Source organism: Pinus tabuliformis, chromosome 2_2, assembly GCF_031772625.1.
Source record: "Pinus tabuliformis cultivar Carrire ecotype Pingquan chromosome 2_2, CPIR1, whole genome shotgun sequence".
In the NCBI taxonomy this organism is placed as follows: Eukaryota; Viridiplantae; Streptophyta; class Pinopsida; order Pinales; family Pinaceae; genus Pinus; species Pinus tabuliformis.
Genome location: NC_142300.1, coordinates 132,571,628 through 132,590,872, shown reverse-complemented (window position 1 = coordinate 132,590,872; position 19,245 = coordinate 132,571,628). Strand labels below are relative to the sequence as shown.

The window sequence follows — 19,245 nt, the reverse complement described above, 5'->3', positions numbered from 1 at the left end:
TAATGACCTTCCTGCAACCTACAATTTATTCAACAAAAATTAGGTCTATTTTTTCTTTTTTCTCTCTTTTTCTTTTTTTTTTCTCTTTTTTTTTTAGTCTGAGATAGCTAGGGAACCTCCAAGAGGTTTTCACCCTCACTGTCTACCCTAGGCGCCTCCAAGAGGTTTTCACCCAAGGATCTTTTATTCATTTTTTTCTTTTTTCTTTTTTTTGGCTCATGGTGTAGGTGGAGTGGAGACAAGGACCTGCTCCACTAAAAACAATGATTTACCAAGAGTTTCAATGAACTCCTACTTGGAAAGGGGCTTCCTATAGATCTTCAATATATGCCCATTGACGAGCATGGGGATGGCTTCTTCATCAATGTTCCTAATAAGGACTGAACCATTGTCATTGCATGTTTCCACTGTATATGGTCCCAGCCATCTCGTCCTTAGCTTTCCCTTGAAATCCTTGAATCATACAGTAGTGCCCAATCTCTTGGCTGAAATTGCTTTTCTTTAAGGTGTTGGTCATGCCATATGTTTCTTTGAAGTTGGACTACCTCTGAGTGGAGAAGGGCCTGCATTCTTTGTTCATCTAATCCATTCAGCTGAAGTAATCTTTCCTATTGTGCATGGCTAAGATCCAGGTCCAGTTGAGCTGCCAACCTCAATGTTTTATATTCAAATTCTATGGATAGCAAAGCCTTCTTCCTGTAGACCAGCTCATATGGTGTGAAACCTGTTGTAGTTTTCCAAGTAGTGTTATAGGCCCAAGTGAACTCAACCAAGCATTCTGCCCAATATTTTTTGTTGCTGCTCACTACCTTAGTCAAAATCCCTTCCAAAGCTCTGTTAGTAACTTCCACTTGCTCATTTGCTTGCGGATGATAAGGGGTGGAAGTTCTATGCTTAATCTTGTGATAATTGAGCAGGTCTTCAATTAGGTTAGAGGTAAACTGACTTCCTTGATTTGTTACTAATTCTCTTGGGTAGCCAAACTTGTAGAATATATTTTCCCTTAAAAACTCAGCTACTTTTTCTTCCGTTGCTACTTTGATTGCCTTTGTTTCCGCCCACATTGTCAGATAATCTGTGCACACAATGATGTAGGACTTCTATTTTGAAGGAAGGTTGATAGGACCCACAAAGTCCATGCCCCACTTCTCAAATGGTTCGAAAGTCACTTGAGGCTGCAAGGGAATCTGATCCTTTGGAGTAGGTTTCCCCATCCTTTGACATCTATCACATTGGCTGATGTATCTCCTAACATCTTGATGAAGTGTGGGCCAATAGTACCCTACCTGTAGAATTTTGGAGGCAATTCTTTTTGCTGCAAAGTGGCCTCCACAGGGCCCATCATGAGAGGTGAGGAGGATGTCAAAAACTTCCTCCTCCCTGATACACTGCCTCAAAATCTTATCTGGACCAAGTTTAAAAAGATTGCCCCCAATCCAAGTGAATGGGGCACTTTTCCTCACGATCTTGCTCTTCTATTTTGAGGACAGGTATGGCAGAAATTGTGTTGAAACTAAATAATTTGCTATATCAGCAAACCATGGAGAGAGTACTGAAATAGAAAATTGGTGTTCATCTAGAATTTGATCATCCACCATCCTTTTTTTACCTGCAAGCAAATCTAGTCTAGACAAAAAATCAGCAACAACGTTTTCCTTACCTAGCTTGTCAACAATGGTCAAATCAAATTGTTGCAATAAAAGTAACCATCTAATGATACGAGCATTTAGATCAGGATTATTCATAAAATACCTAATTTCAGCATGATCAGTATGCATGAATGTTTTATATCCAGTGATGTAGTGTCTGAACTTGTTTGGGGAATGGACTACAGCCAGGAGCTCTTTCTCGATTACAGTATAGTTTAACTCTACCTTAGACAGGTTTTTAATAACAAAATATATGGCATACAATAGCTTCTCTTCAAATTGTCCTAAGGCTTCTCCTATGGCTTTGTTTGAGGCTTCTGTGTATATGTGAAAAGGTAGGGGCTAGTTTGGACCTCTCAAGATTGGGGCAGTTATCAGCTTACCTTTCAAATCATCCAGAGCCTCTTGACAGTTGTCAGTCCATATGAACTCAGCATATTTTCCCAAAATACCAAACAATGGAGAGGCTAGCTTATTGAAATCTTTAATGAATCTTCCATAATATCCTGCCAAGCCTAGAAAACTCTGAACATCTCTTACTTTCTGAGGAAGCGGGACCCTTTGGATGATAGCAATCTTCTTGGGATCCACTTATAAACCTAGCTGAGAAATTGTATGACCTAGCACGGTCCTTTCAGTCATTAAGAATTCACATTTATCAAAGCTAAATGACAGGTTCATTTCAATACACTTGGCTAAAACTTTCCTTAGGTTAGTCAAAGGTTCTTGGAAGTTACAACTGTAGAGCTGTAACAAGGGCCTTTTTCACCTCTAGTTATCTCACATTACAAGTCAATCCGGGAGCGTTTTGTTATTGCAAAGGGTATCTCAATTTGAGGCTATTTGTCAGAGTAATGCTTAGTAGTATAGGCCTAAGAAATACAAGAGTAAACGGATGCTAAACTATGGCTAGATTACTTTTGCAGAAAGAAATCACACGCGGCAACTTTACCAGTCGAGGGTGCGGAAATAGTAACCCATCCCTCTAGAAACTGTTGAAAGAAAAGAAATTAGAGTATGGATCATGGATCTGGGAGCATAATAGCGTCTGCTGTGTCTCACGACAGCCTTGATCCTCCTCTCACACCAAACCAATGAATGCGAGTAAAAAGGAACAGCAGAAAAGTAAAATGGAACGGCAATGCAGAAATGGAACAGCAGTAAAAGGAACAGCAGTAAGGAAACTAAGTCTCGCGAGTTCAACAATCTCAATCCTTTGCATCAACTTATATACAAAGACAGAGCAATATTTTATACAAGTAAACAGCTTAACCAAATGGAACAGCAAACCACCATAAACAGGGAACGTCAATCATATATAAAAGTAGACAACTAAATCAAATAAACAGGAATCGTCAATCATATGTACAGATAATCTGACATGATCACCAGTAGTCCACCTACAACGTTAATTCCATTTTCTTATGATCGTCACTCCAACTATATGTAGCTAAAGCATTCCACTTATAAATTCTGTAACCGAAGTGAACAACTCAGAACAATCATTATGTGACCAATTCTGGAAATATGATGTGAACTTGTTATAAAGATTTTACAATAGAAAAACTACTGATGAACGAGTATGGAACAGCATGTAAAATATGTCAAATTATTAAGAATGATGAACAAACCACACAAAGCCAAACTGTAATGATACAATCAGCCAGTGTCCGTTGGAGCTGGGCCCTTAGCTTCCAATGGCACACTGTGAAGTCTGTAAACAGAAAATAAAGATACAAGATAAAAACCAGTCCTTCAAGTCTTCAATGCTACCCTTTTTATACTAGTAATGGCGGAGTTAACGAGACAACAAAATAATTGAAAGTAACGATCCCTCAGGATCAAAGATCCTGAGGGATCTGTTAAGCTGTTAACTCCTCTCTTTTCTTTGCCTAGTCTTCTGAACTGACAGTCCCTTATCTCGTCCCAGATTGATTTGCCGAGATTTTCTCACCCTGGTCTGGACTTTAGTTAGTTTCGAAGGGACAACCGTTATCTTCTCATGGAACTCCAGTTTTGCACTGCGTCTTCCTACTTTTGTCATTTTCTGCATAGAGAAGATAACTATCAGTGATTGGTCATTCATGCTCGTTCTCATTACATTCTTCTTACTTTATAACAAAGAAAATATTATAACATTGCTTGAAACATCACTAAATTATGCATCAAAACATACCTTTCCAATGCTCTACACACCCCCCGGCTTACTCTGTTTCATGGCCTCATGAAAACGTTATAATTAACATGGAGAGCGGTAAGAGAATAAGCGGGAGAGGGTATCTCGTGAGGAGGTCTGCAACCATGGTGAGCAACCATATTATCAAAGAAGTAATTCAATCGATCTGCAGGCATGTCATACAAGGCCTGGTATCCAGGTGCAGGGTGCCAAATAATTAGCTACGGAACCGGTATCCTAACCAAGACGGCCCAGCTTGCAAAAGGCGCTGGCCATAAAGGCTCAACCGTTCAGCAGCCAGCTCAAAATTCTCGTATTTGAATGGCTCCCTGAGCTGTATGCTTGGGGTAGAAATCCGATAACGGAATTTGGCAGCATCCAGGGCAGAATCTTCAACAGCCAGAAAGAATTCCACGCTATTTCGGATCAAGTCCTCATGCATGGGTCCTAACAGTTCCATGACACCCTGGGTTCTCATGAGGCTTTTGTGTGATTGCCATAGGTGAACTGGGTCTCTAGGCTCGGCCCTGACCCATTGATCTAGGTTGTGCTCCTGCCTCTGAAAGGCATTGTAAGCCCTGAGCCACTTTAACTGATTGACCCCAAACGAGACAAAGGCTTGGAGTTGTATATCTCCCACGAAGGGCCCCGGGTTTAAGTCAGTTTCCTGTTTGAGCACCATATTGTGCAAATAGAATTCACATAGCAACCGTTGAACCTTAACCCCATAATGTTTGCAACAATCAATAAAATCATTAACAGTATTAATCTGAATAGGGGCACCTGCCCTGACAGCTTTTATTTTCAATCTTAAGTATCTTTCAAGGAGAAATAAAGCATAATTCTTTGCAGGGGCCCTGCAAGTCAAAACATCATCATACAGCGAACATACAGTGTCAAATTGTTTAATAAGAGCATCTAATCGACGTGTTACCTTGGCAGCCTTTTCCTGTTCCTTCTGCCATCCTTCAAAGGCCTGACTCTCTGATTGACTCATGTTCCGCAGTTGCTGCTGCAATTCTTCATATTTTGCCCGAGGGATCATTTGTTCTTTTAACTGCTCAGCTTCCTGCTGCAACTCCTCGTATTTTTCCCGAGGGATCATTTGTTCCCTCAGCTGGTCAGCCTCCTGTCGGGCTTGCTTCATTTTGTGGTGCAAGGCCTTGGTTTTTGGATCCCTTCTCCATGAATTCTCAGAGGCAGGGAGTCTTACCTGTACCTTCACGTTTCGCTGCCTAGAATTTGTGTCCCGAATTATCCCTAACGGTGATGCCTCAGTTTGGACTTCTTTGTTTTCCCTTTCTTTCTTCACATGGATAAAGGGGTACGGTGGCCCCTCTGTAAATGGAATATCGTCTTGCGGCTCGGATTTGATTGGAACGGCAGTTGGTCCCAATGGGCTATTTGGTACAGCAGTTTGTTCTGGAACGGCATTCTACTGTTCCATATCAGATGGAACGGCATTTGGTTCCTCAGTGCTGGTCGGAACAGCCGTGGGTCTATCCGCAGAGTATTGACCTACGAAACGTCTATAAGCCCCTTGCCTTCTCTTCTGACAGGACCCTGCTGCATTTGTTCTTCTTTTTCTCCTTACCGTCCTTCTTGTTCTCAGACTGGCTTTCAAACTTCTAATTTTCTGCCGAAACTGGGCTATAATATTCAGCAGTCTCTGTTGTTTCTTTCTCAATTTCTTAATTTCTCTTGCCTCGGCAGTGGGCGTATGAGTGGCCCTCAGCTCTGTTCCTCTTTCATCGAGGGTTTCTTCTGGCATTCTGGGAACAGACTGTTCCCGATAAGCATTTTCATTCCCCACATCATCAGCAGGTGGGTTTTCTTCTGGTGTCTTGGGAACGGATTGTTCCCGGTCGGTATTTACATTCTCTCCGTCAACAACAGGGAGGTTTTCTCCTCCCGCTATCTCTTCATGCAATTCTTCATGCGCCTCTTCCCGAGAGGGTCCCTCAGGAGGGCTTGCTGGACTGGAAGGTGAAGTATAATCTCCCAGGCTGGCCAAGATAGTGGCCAGCTCTTCTTCCTCCATGGCGACCTGTGGAGGGCTGCCCCCCAATTGTTCCATCTCCTCCTCCTGAATTGGCTGCTCAGTGGCTGCCTTCGGATAGTCGGCTTCGGCCTCAGAGTCAGAAGGTTTCTTTCCTTCCTCGACTTCTGCTTCGTCCTCAATTTGTTCCATATTTTCCCTCGAAGGTTCCTGTTCTGGCACCGGTGGCTCATCTGTTATTTCGATCGGCTGGTCAATGCTTGGCTGGATTTTCTCCAGCCTGCCTTTTATTCTTGCCAGCCGAGCTGACTTCCTAGGTCTCTCGGGTCGCTCAGGTGTACTGGCCACCTGTTCTTCCACCACCACCTTTTTACGTTTTTTAGATTGTTCTGTCGTGCCAGAGGAATGCCTACGTTTCGAGGCAGCACGCTCTTCTGCGGCCCGTTCCTTATGTTTTTCTACATGTCCAGATGCCCTAGAGGAGCGTTTTCGTTTTAATAACTCCGTGTTTTTCTTGGGTTGCTCGGGTGTATCCGAGGGACGCTTAGGTTTTGGTGATTCTCTGGGCTCCTCGGGTGCTTCAGAGGTACTAGCAGGGTGCTTAGCCTTTGGGGATGGTGATGCTCTGGGCTCCTTGGGTGCTTCAGAGGTACTAGCAGGGTGCTTAGCCTTTGGGGATGGTGATGCTACTCCCCCTCCAATTGTTGTAATAAGCTCCCCCCAGCTACTCTGCTGCTGAGTGAGACTGTAGCTCACTATCAGGCGGATCAACCCATGGTGGCTAACTACTGCGTCTTCATGGTGTGCCTTTTTCAGGCTCCGAGAGGCATCATGCAATAATGAATTTAACAATGCAGGGAGATGCACGGAACATTTTCCTTTTAACACAGCCAAGAGCTTAAGGTGACGCGGTCTTACCACATCTTTTCGGCCCTCGCAGGTGATGTAGCTCTGCACTACTTTTGCCAATTCGCTCCAGGGTTCTCCCAACGTTGCCGGCAGCACTCCTTTTCCTTTTACTGTTAGATTCTGTCCTTCGTCTTGGAAAATCTCTATGATCTTCTGCAGCCTCTCTTTCTTTGTCGTCCATATTGGTCCTGAGGCTGGTAATCCTGTTACCTCCGCGATTATTTCCTTCATGACCGTTATCTGCTTTCCACCCACTACGGAGTGTTCTTCCTGCAAGTTCTGCAGAAATTCCATGGCCACAGTTTCATTTGATTCACGCAGGCGGCTAAAATAAGTTAACCACCCCGCCCTTTCTAGGATCTCCCGAGCAGCTTCGGAGACTACTAGCTCACTAGGCTCGCTTCTGATAGCCTTGCCTCCCATGGTTCTGTTTCGGGCTCCTAGATGGAACAGCAATTACCTGTCGCAAAGAACGTAATCGCAGCTAGAAAAAAACACAGAGCATGCATGAAAATTGATTGTAAATAACAACTTATTGCAAAAATAGTATTATCATGCCGTTAGCCCATATCGTACCTTCGTACCATATCATTTCCGAATGGTGTGTTACCACATGGCCGGCGGAGTAATGAGGTCACCTCCCCCCTCGCAATATGATAGGTTGTCCTAGCCGTCAAATGGAGGAGGAGCCGCCATCCCGTCACCAAGTCATAAAGGAATAGCATGTAGAGTTTTGCCATGTTTCAGATTAGACAAAGAAATACCGAGATCGAGGCAACAGGTAGATCGCGTTTTGCATAAGCCTTCGTGATGTGATGCAAAACAGGAGGATAGGACGTCTGGCACTCATATAAAGTCTAAGGTAGTCATAGTCAATACCTCTGCCATGATTGGTAGTGATAGATATTCATGTGACGTATCCATCAAAATGTAAGATATCATTATTACAAGGATAGAAGGAAGTATTTAATATCATCCAAATTGGTGTATATATTATGACTCCGATACCACTAACAGAGCTCTGTTGCCGACAGGTGTTCATAACCTTGGCAGAGTTGTTTATTTCACCCTGGAACCATGGTTCTTTGTGTGTTTTTGAAGAGCAATTCTTGTCAAAATGCAGGCCATCATGCTGGCTTGGTAACCAGATAACCATGATGCTATTCACCAGAGAGGCGCGAATCGTGGGCAGGCCGGCTCGTGATGAGACCCCCTGTTCCAAGGTTTGTTTATATAGTGAACCTGTTGGACCATATCCCTGGTGTGGTGGCCATGATGGGAATGCCACTTCGCTTCCAATCTTATGATCATAGTAGGCTGGTTCTTTAATGAAACCCCCTATCCTGCATTTGACAAATATATATATATTTTATGTATATATATCTTTTTTTTTTTTTTTTTTTTTTTTTTTTTTTTAAAGTAACAGATTTTTCTCTTGTATAATTACACATAAGGGTGGTTCATCCCTCCTTAAGAGTGGGAATGGCGGAAGAAGTCTTGTCATCTCAATTTGGAAGATATAAATCTTCTGTTCTTATTTCCAAGTAATAATAGAGAAAATTGTAGGAACTCAACATGATAAAATTATCCAACAAGGCAGAGGAGGTGAGACTATGACAGCAAAAATGATGAGTGTGTGGATCCTTCCTTTGTTGTTGCATCAATACTAGGGCTTGTTAAAGATAGCGATTCATGATATTCTGATCTCGATATGTCCTGACTTTTATATTCATTGCATAAAGGTATAGTTGCTACTTATGACCTTGGAAAGAGGATGGACAACACATCCTTTATGTGAAAGGGACAAGAGCATACTACTTGTTTTTGAAAGGAAGGGTGAGGAGGAGTTCATTTGATGCATTGCCTTAAAAAAAAATCAGCAAAAGCACACAAATGTTGCTTCCTTTTCAAAAGGAGCAGCAAAAACCCAAAAGTGTTGTTCCTTTTGAAAAGGAACAGCAAAAACACTCAAGTGTTGTTCAAACACACAAGTGCTGTTCCTTTTGAAAAGGAACAGCAAAAACACACAAGTGCTGTTCCTTTTGAAAAGGGACAGCAAAAACGCAAACAGTGTTGTTCCTTTTTGAAAAGGAACAGCAAAAACACACCAGTGCTGTTCCTTTTGAAAAGGAACAACAAAACGCAAAAGTGTTGTTCCTTTTTGAAAAGGAACAGCAAAAACACACAAGTGCTGTTCCTTTTGAAAAGGAACAACAAAACGCAAAAGTGTTGTTCCTTTTTGAAAAGGAACAGCAAAAACACACAAGTGCTGTTCCTTTTGAAAAGGAACAGCAAAACGCAAAAGTGCTGTTCCTTTTTGAAAAGGAACAGCAAAAACACACAAAAGTGTTGTTCCTTTTTGAAAAGGAACAGCAAAAACACACAAGTGCTGTTCCTTTTGAAAAGGAACAGCAAAACGCAAAAGTGTTGTTCCTTTTTGAAAAGGAACAGAAAAAACACACAAGTGTTGTTCCTTTTGAAAAGGAACAGCAAAACGCAAAAGTGATGTTCCTTTTTGAAAAGGAACAGCAAAAACCCAAAGGTGTTGTTCCTTTTGAAAAGGAACAGCAAAAACACACAAGTGTTGTTCCTTTTGAAAAGGAACAGCAAAACGCAAAATTGCTGTTCCTTTTTGAAAAGGAACAGCAAAAACCCAAAGGTGCTGTTCCTTTTTGAAAAGGAACAGCAAAAACACACAAGTGCTGTTCCTTTTGAAAAGGAACAGCAAAACGCAAAAGTGTTGTTCCTTTTTGAAAAGGAACAACAAAAACCCAAAGGTGTTGTTCCTTTTCAAAAGGAACAGCACACACAGATACTAAAAACATATATACAAAATTTACAATTTTATATACAAAATGTGGTAATAAAAGGTAAATTCTTACTGATCTATAGGTGAGGAAGTTTTTGCTTCCTCGCCCATAATCTCAATGTTAGTATCTTGGCGTAGCTGCTGACAAAAAGATTCCCGAGTGAGCGGTTTGCGATACAGACGAACTCGATGACCGTTTACCTTAAATGTATATCCAGACCCATCGATTGTGGTCAATGTAAGGGTCCCATTGTCATGGACTTTTTGAATCTCGTATGGTCCCAACCAACGAGTCTGAAGCTTCCCCGGGAAATCCTGAAATCTAGAATCATATAACAGAACCCAATCTCCTTCATGAAATATCTTGTTTTTGATAAGCGCATCATGCCATTTGGCTCGCTGCTGTTGAATGAGTGCTGTATTCTGTAATGCAGAGAGCCTTATTTCATCTAATTCATTAATTTGGTGTAATCGATTTTTCTGTGCTTCACTTAAATCCAATCCGACTTCTTGGGTCGTTCGCAGCGTTTGGATTTTGAATTCTATAGGGAAAATGGGCTGCTTTCCAAACACTAAGTGATATGATGAGTAGCCGGTGGTGCTTCTCCATGTGGTTCGATAAGCCCACAGTGCCTCGGGTAATCGGGCGGCCCAATCACGCCGATGTGAGGCAATTGTTTTTGTCAAAATCGACTCTATTACCTTATTGCTACTCTCCACTTGCCCATTTGCCTGAGGATGGTATGGGGTAGTAATTTTATGCTGGACACGATAATTATTGAGTGTTGCGGCTAATTGGTGCCCTACAAATTGTGGTCCTCCGTCTGTAATTACTTCCCTTGGAAGACCATAACGTACAAACAAATGGAGCAAGAACTGTTTTACCGAATCTTCTGTAGCTCTAGTCAATGCCTCCGCCTCAACCCATTTGGTAACATATTCAGTTGCCACCAAAATGTAGGTTCTTTGATTTGATGGCGGGCTGATGGGGCCGACGAAGTCCAGAGCCCAGCGTTCGAAAGGTTCGATCACTAATTGGGGCCGCAAAGGCATTTCGTCGGCTGGACCAGGTCGTCCTGCACGCTGACAGCTATCACAGGCCTGGACAAATTTTTTCGCATCTTTGAAAATTGTAGGCCAGTAATATCCCGTTTGTAATACTTTATGTGCTATTCTTCGTTCAGCAAAGTGTCCTCCACATGGCCCGTCATGGCAGGCTTTCAAGATATCAAAAATTTCGTCCTCCCAAATACATCTTCTGATTTCCATATCTGCTCCTGTGTGAAACAAATAGCCCCCAACCCACGAAAATCGATTGCTTCTCTGAACAATCTGTTTCCGTTCATTGGGGGTTAAATGTTTTGGAAGCTTACCTACTGCAAGATAATTAGCAACATCAGCGTACCAGGGAGTCTGAACAGCGACAGCGAATAAGTGTTCGTCTGGAAATTGGTCCTCGACTGCTGCTGCTTCAACTGATTTTGGTATTCGTGAGAGGAAATCGGCTACAGGATTCTCCTTCCCCGGTCGATCTCTGATTGTAATGTCGAACTCCTGCAACAAGATCAACCACCTGGTTATTCTTCCATTTGTAACAGGCTTGTTTGCTAAGTACTTAATAGCAGAATGGTCTGTATACAAAATAACAGGATAGCCTGTAATATAGTGTCTAAATTTATTAACAGCGTGTATCACAGCTAAAAATTCTTTTTCGGTGACAGTGTAATTTAATTCAGCTGGAACCAAATTCTTGCTGATATAATAGATGGCGTATGGTTTTTTATCCTCTTCTTGGCCCAGAACTGCATCGATTGCTGTGTCTGAGGCGTCGGTTGAAATTTGGAATGGTAAATTCCAATTAGGTCCTCGGAGAACTGGAGCTGTAGATACCAGCTTCTTTAATTCTTTGAAGGCCCGATCACATTTCTCTGTCCATAAGAAGTCAACATTTCCAGTTAATGCATGTAAAGGTGCGGCAATATGTGAATAATGTTGTATGAATCGTCTATAATAGCCAGAAAAACCAAGAAAATTGCGTACCTCTGTCTGATTAGTGGGGGTTGGAATAAGCAAAAGTATTTGAATTTTAGACGGGTCTACCTGAATACCAGCTGCTGAAATATAGTGTCCCAGAATGAGTCCTTCAGTCATCATCATGTAACACTTTTCGTGACTCAAGCAAAGTCTGGTAGCGATGCAGCGCTGTAGGACTTTTTCGAGAGTATCTAGAGCTGGATCAAAGTCCTCTCCATATGGTGTGAAATCATCCATGTAGACTTCCAATCCATCATTAATTAAATCTGCAAAGATGCTAAGAACAGCCCTTTGGAATGTGGCTGGAGCATTACATAAACCAAAAGGTAAGACTCGATAAGCGAACGTTCCCCAGGGGCAAGTAAAGGTAGTCTTATCCTGGTCTTCAAGGGCAATCTGAATCTGATTGTATCCGCTGAAGCCATCCAGGAAAGAAAAGAATTTCTTGCCTGCTAAGGTGTCCAGTACCTGGTCTATAAATGGAAGAGGGAAATGATCTTTTTGTGTGGCTTTGTTTAATTCTCTATAATCCACACAGATCCTCCATTTCCCGTTCTTTTTAGGTACTACCACAAGTGGGGATACCCATTTGCTGTCAGAAATAGGATAAATGAAATCAACATCTAAAAGTTTCTGAAGCTCATATTTTACAACATCTTTTAAATGGGGGTTGAGTCTTCTTTGCGGTTGTCGAACAGGTCTTGCATCTTTTTCGATATAAATATGATGTGTACATAGCTGGGGATCAATCCCTTTCATATCGGGATAGTCCCATGCAAATGCCTCTTGATACTTTCGTAACAGCTGGATGAGTTTTGTCTCTTGATCTGGTGTCAGATTAGCGTTAATATTTAAAGTTTTCCCCGGTTCAATTTGCACTACTTTGCTATTAGCGACAGAAGTCACCGGTATATTTTGGTCATGCTTGTCCTTCAGAGGATCCTCTTCTAATTTGTTGTCAAATGCCGCCTTTATCATAAAACATTGTGTATACGATGTGGATTCTGTTTGATTAATGAATTTATTAATGGCATCGTCTTCGGTTTGATCTTTGAAATCTAGCACTTCCTGGACTGTTAATGGAGGTCTAATGTTGTCTGTGATATATGAGGCAGGGCGCAGGTTGGCTTTCATCATCGTGATGCTTGGCTGAGCTGGAGGGTACAAAATTAATTTTTTGATATCCGGCCCTCTAGTTATGGTCATGTTTCCCTGCCTGCAACCAATGTAGGCGTCAGCAGTAGCGAGCCACGGTCTACCTAGAATTAGTGGATGTCCATCTAGTCGGGTTTTCGGATTAATTATCAGGAAGTCGGTCGGGTATTCCCAGGAATCTACTGAAACCATGACATCATACAGGGTGCCTTCTGGTCTAATTACTGATCGGTCAGCTAGTTCTAACAAAGTGGAAGTAGGTTCTACCGATGTAATCCCGAGTTTCTGGCAAGCTGATGTTGTCAGGATGTTAATTGCAGCCCCTAGATCAACTAAGACGTTGCTCAAGGTCTGCCCATAAATTTGAACAGTGACAATTGGGTTCCCAGGGTCCTCGTATTTAACTGGTGTTTCTTTTCCTGATAGGAGGTCGGATAAGGTGCCGACTACCTGGACTCTTGGGTTAGAAGTTACATTTCTTTTTGGTTTTCTGCTACACAGGTCCTTTATGGTTTTTGCATATATGGGGATATCATGTATAGCTTGAAGGAATGGAATTCTTATATACAAGTTTTGTAGTTCTCCCAGAATATCAAAGTCTGGATATTGTGTTGGTCGTGGAATGACTAATCGTTCTGGGAACGGTGGAGGAGATGTAATTACTTGTTGATGAGCCTGGTCTTTATTTACATCTTCCTGTTGTGATGGCTGTTCTATAGGTAACTGATCTTCAATGTGAGTTGTTCTATGTCCCTCAGTTTCTATTATTCGCCCAGATCTTAACTGAAGATCGTTGCACTCCCGCAGATCAGATTCAATTTCTGAGGATTCTATAATTTGTAGAGATTGAACTGGTCTATTATTTGGATTAGGGTTGGGTTGGGCTGGGAGTTGCGGTCTCAGATTAGGCTGGGGGTTTTGTTGTAAGGCTGGCAGAGTCAGTTGAGGGAATGGAATTGATCCTGCTGGCTGATATGTCAATCTTGGCCAGCTTGTCTGCCAGGATGAGCTTTGCGAAGTAGAAGGGGTCCACTGTGGAGGATATGAATTATTCTGTCAATATGGTGGAGGATAAGGGAAGTTTGGCCAACCAAATTGGGACATCCAAGGATTCGGAGTAGGAAACATTTGAGGTGACCAATTTGAAAACGGGGGTTGAGACTGGTTTTGCCACATATTCTGTTGCTGAGTATTGAACTGCGGGGGTTGAAAAGAAGAGGAGGGGTCTGAAAACATACCTGATTGCCTAGGCTGCCATTGACGACGCTGGTTAATAAAATATGCTGATTCTGGTTCCTCTTCTGCTTCTTTGTATACTGCCTTCAAACCAGGAAGTGAGGGGCAGCTTTCGGTCAGGTGGTCCTTGGTACAGATAGCACATATTTGGACTGTATCCAGCGGGCATTCCTTGTGGCTATGTTTCTTCCTGCATCGTGGGCAAAAAACTGCTAGATTATGTTCCGCCTCTGCTTGCTTCTGTTTAGCCTGCACAATGTCAAGTTGTGTAGTTAATGTCCCCAGGATATCAGTTTTAAAATTTTCTAGCAAATTTCCAAGTTCCACCCGTGTTACTCCCTCTGTTGATGTTCTGTTATCTCTGGTGAAGCGATCATATTCTGTCGGTTTTATCCTCGTGCTGCCTCTTGAGCTCCTGATACACAGATCAATGATATCAGCAAAATTTTCCTGATAAATGTCTCCTTTCCCCATAATATTTAACGTTTCAATCCATTGTTCTTTCATACCTCTAATTAATGCAGTTTTCAACACGTTATCAGGCAGAGGTAGCGATGCATAAGGAGATCTTTTTAAGTTATATTGGAAACGTTCCACATATTCTTCTAGGGTTTCATTTGGTCTGGCTGACATTTGAAAAATTTCATCTTTTAGTTCTCTTGACCTACAGTAATCTTGATATTTCTTTAAAAAGGCTTCTTTCATTTGATCCCAATTGTTAATAACCCCACCACCTAAGCCCATAAACCATCTTAACGCAGCCCCTTTTAATGTAGAGGGGAACAATTTCAGTTTCTGGGGATCGGTGGTGTAATCGTATCCTCTACATAATACATCAAATTCGAACAAGAATGCGTCCGGATCTTCTGATGTAAGGCCATGAAATGTGGGGATATGCTGGAGAGGGATAGCTTTCATGGGCGCATTTGCTGCAGAATCTACTATAGGATATTGCAATGTGGAGGTCTGGGTGTTTGGCCGATTCTGCGCCATGGGATCGAATATATGCCAGTAATCTTCAGGATTTTCCAAGAGAGTGTTCCTTGGTTGAGGAGGGGTAGTCTTAACAGGAATTGTCTTGACACCACTCCCTTGATCAGGGATGATAATGGCCCCAACTGTCTGCGGTGAATGGATTCCTTCAACGAGGATTTTTGCAGCGCTTCCCTTGTTCGGGCTATTTAAAGGCTGGTTTGATTCAATAGGAGATCTAGGTTCCCCAATTTCCCCTGTTTCTCCTTCTCCTTCACAAAGGTTACTTTGGGTCCCTTCGTGCAATGGTCCAGGAGTCAAATTTTCAATTTCTTGAAAATCCTGCTCCTCTGTTTGACTGTGCACTTCAGCAAAGGCTTCAGATGGTGATCCCGAGGCCTGAAGGGAACTAGCAGGCTGTTTAGAATTGATTTTCTTATAACCTACCGATGGCTGAGAGTCGGCTTTCTTATAGATTTCATCTATGAAGGTCGTTCGTCCAAGGGTCACTGGCCCCTTGGCTTTGGATGGAGGCTTTGATCTTTCTCTGGCTTTTTCTGCTTAGTCATGCACTCCAATTAAACTGCTAAATCCTATTTAACCAATCAATTTTGCTAGGAAAGCGGACGGTGGAGCAGGGCTTTTACATGCTCCGTACGCAGGTTCTTACCTTTCATTTTTAAAATCCAACTCTCCCCTAGCAGATTCGCACACTACCCTGTTTAAAAGACAAATGGCTATACCCCTCCCCGGCAACAGCGCCAAAATGTAGAGCTGTAACAAGGGCCTTTTTCACCTCTAGTTATCTCACATTACAAGTCAATCCGGGAGCGTTTTGTTATTGCAAAGGGTATCTCAATTTGAGGCTATTTGTCAGAGTAATGCTTAGTAGTATAGGCCTAAGAAATACAAGAGTAAACGGATGCTAAACTATGGCTAGATTACTTTTGTAGAAAGAAATCACACGCGGCAACTTTACCAGTCGAGGGTGAGGAAATAGTAACCCATCCCTCTAGAAACTGTTGAAAGAAAAGAAATTAGAGTATGGATCATGGATCTGGGAGCATAATAGCGTCTGCTGTGTCTCACGACAGCCTTGATCCTCCTCTCACACCAAACCAATGAATGCGAGTAAAAAGGAACAGCAGAAAAGTAAAATGGAACGGCAATGCAGAAATGGAACAGCAGTAAAAGGAACAGCAGTAAGGAAACTAAGTCTCGCGAGTTCAACAATCTCAATCCTTTGCATCAACTTATATACAAAGACAGAGCAATCTTTTATACAAGTAAACAGCTTAACCAAATGGAACAGCAAACCACCATAAACAGGAAACGTCAATCATATATAAAAGTAGACAACTAAATCAAATAAACAGGAATCGTCAATCATATGTACAGATAATCTGACATGATCACCAGTAGTCCACCTACAACGTTAATTCCATTTTCTTATGATCGTCACTCCAACTATATGTAGCTAAAGCATTCCACTTATAAATTCTGTAACCGAAGTGAACAACTCAGAACAATCGTTATGTGACCAATTCTGGAAATATGATGTGAACTTGTTATAAAGATTTTACAATAGAAAAACTACTGATGAACGAGTATGGAACAGCATGTAAAATATGTCAAATTATTAAGAATGATAAACAAACCACACAAAGCCAAACTGTAATGATACAATCAGCCAGTGTCCGTTGGAGCCGGGCCCTTAGCTTCCAATGGCACACCGCCGGAATTTACTTCAGACGCAGAGGGAAAGTAATACCAAATATATTATATTAACGCATCAACGATAGTACAGCAAAAACTAAGTCTCAAAGAGACTCGATAGTCTGAGTTCCAACCGACTGTGAAGTCTGTAAACAGAAAATAAAGATACAAGATAAAAACCAGTCCTTCAAGTCTTCAATGCTACCCTTTTTATACTAGTAATGGCGGAGTTAACCAGACAACAAAATAATTGAAAGTAACGATCCCTCAAGATCAAAGATCCTGAGGGATCTGTTAAGCTGTTAACTCCTCTCTTTTCTTTGCCTAGTCTTCCGAACTGACAGTCCCTTATCTCGTCCCAGATTGATTTGCCGAGATTTGCTCGCCCTGGTCTGGACTTTAGTTAGTTTCGAAGGGACAACCGTTATCTTCTCATGGAACTCCAGTTTTGCACTGCGTCTTCCTACTTTTGTCATTTTCTGCATAGAGAAGATAACTATTAGTGATTGGTCATTCATGCTCGTTCTCATTACATTCTTCTTACTTTATAACAAAGAAAAGATTATAACATTGCTTGAAACATCACTAAATTATGCATCAAAACATACCTTTCCAATGCTCTACAACAACCATACCATAAGGGTTAAATTCATCTATATAGTTTTCCATTGAATCATGAACCAGCTCAGCGAAAATACTTAGTACTGCTCTCTGGAAAGTGGCAGGAGAGTTTCATAACCCAAAGGGAAGGACTCGGTAGGGAAAAGTACCCCATGGACAAGTGAAAGTGGTCTTATCTTGGTCTTCCAGGCTGATTTGGATCTAATTGTACCTACTAAACCCATCTAGGAAGGAAAAGAACTTCTTCCCTGCCAGGCCATCTAACACTTGATCTACGAAAGGCAAAGGGAAATGGTCCTTCTTGGTGGCTTTTTTAAGTTTTCTATAATCTACGCAGATTCTCCACTTCCTGTTTTTCTTGGGCACAAGCACCAAAGGAGAAACCCACTCACTGTCAGAGATGGGGTAGATGAATCCTGCATCCAGCAACTTTTGCAGTTCCTCTTTGACAATGTCCTTAAGGGCTGGATTCATCCTCCTTTGAGGCTGCCTGATTGGTTTACAATCCTCTTTAATGTAAATGTGATGGGTACAAACTGAAGGGTGGACTCCTTTCATCTCCTTATAGCTCCAAGCAAAAGCATCCAAATGGTTGTGCAATAAGCTACACAACTCTTTCTCCTGAGAGGTGGATAGGGATGAGTTTATCTTCAAGGTTCTTTCAGGGCCAAATTCCACATTCTTAACTCAGAGAGAGGTCGCATCAGCCACACAGAGATCAACTAAATCATTGGCTTGGGTTTCTTCCACCAACTCTTCTAATGGCAGCACACTGGGGGGTGGATTTTGAATCAAATACTCAATAAGATCATCCTCGGTTTGAGGACCTCCCCTGGTGGCTTCCACTGTGCACAATGGTGTGGAGTAGACTTCATCCTCATCTTCCTCCTCCAACCAGAGAGGTAATTCATGTTCTAGCAGAGGTTGGGCAAGAGGATATAGAGCTAGTTGTTTGGACATATGCCCATTCTTGATGGTCATGCTCCCAGCTCGACAACTGATGTAAGCATCTGCAGTAGCTAACTAAGGCCTTCCCAAAATGAGGGGATACCCAGTGAGTTTTGCCTTTGTTTGAAGGACCAAGAAGTTAGTAGGGTACTCCCAGGAATCAATGAAGAACATGACATCTTCCACAATCCCCTCTAGAGTCACAGTGGAGCAGTCTGCCAACTACAGTACTGTTGAGGTATTTCTTAGGGAACTCTAAAGGTTGAGTTTGAGCATAGTGTCCCTAGTCATTACGTTAATGGCAAACCCTAGATCAATAAAAGTGTGGGGATTATGGTGCCATTGATGTGGACATCAACTACAGGGCTCCTAGGGTCCAAATATTTTGGACAAATTACCTGTCCCAACATCAGGTCAGACAGTTGTCCTATGACCTTGATAGTTGGGGCATCTCTCTTGCACCTGCCCAGGTGCCTGAAACACTTCTCTTTGATCAATTTGTTGTAGATTGGTACATATTTTATGGCCCGGAGAAGTGGTATTTTCACACACAACTATTTAAGTTCTCCCAGAAGTTCAGTTTCTTCTAGGTTTGGTTGCATGGTTCCAATTAGTCTCTCAGGAAAGGGTGGAATGGCTTTGGGTTCACTTTCCTATTTCTCTTCCTCATCCTCCTTAGGAGGAGGTTGGCTATCTGGGAGGACCTTCCTAGATTGTAGGTTGATCTCCCGAATCTCCACAACATAGGTAGGGCATGTTGTTTCTCCAGTATATACCTGTTGGGCCTATCTATTATTGGGGTTCAGGTTCGGTTGAGCAGGTATCTGGGATTGTCTTGGAGGAGCATATGGTAATGGTTGTGGTTGAGCAGATGGTGGAGGTAAAAGAGCAGGAGGAGAGTTGTATTGGGGCCTCCATCCCTGATGAGGTGCATTCCACTGAGGTTGTGGCTGAGTGTGAGAATGAAACGAGTGAGTAGCTGGTTGAGTATGGTATTGAGGAGGATAAGACCAAGGAGGGG

The 19,245-nt window shown here is 42.3% G+C and overlaps 1 pseudogene; it reads right to left on the bottom strand.

Annotated features, from left to right (window-relative positions):
* The window catches only part of LOC149191672 (iron-sulfur cluster assembly SufBD family protein ABCI8, chloroplastic pseudogene), a 35,249-nt pseudogene extending 29,233 nt beyond the window's left edge, over positions 1-6,016 (bottom strand).
* Positions 6,017-19,245: the final 13,229 nt, after the last annotated feature.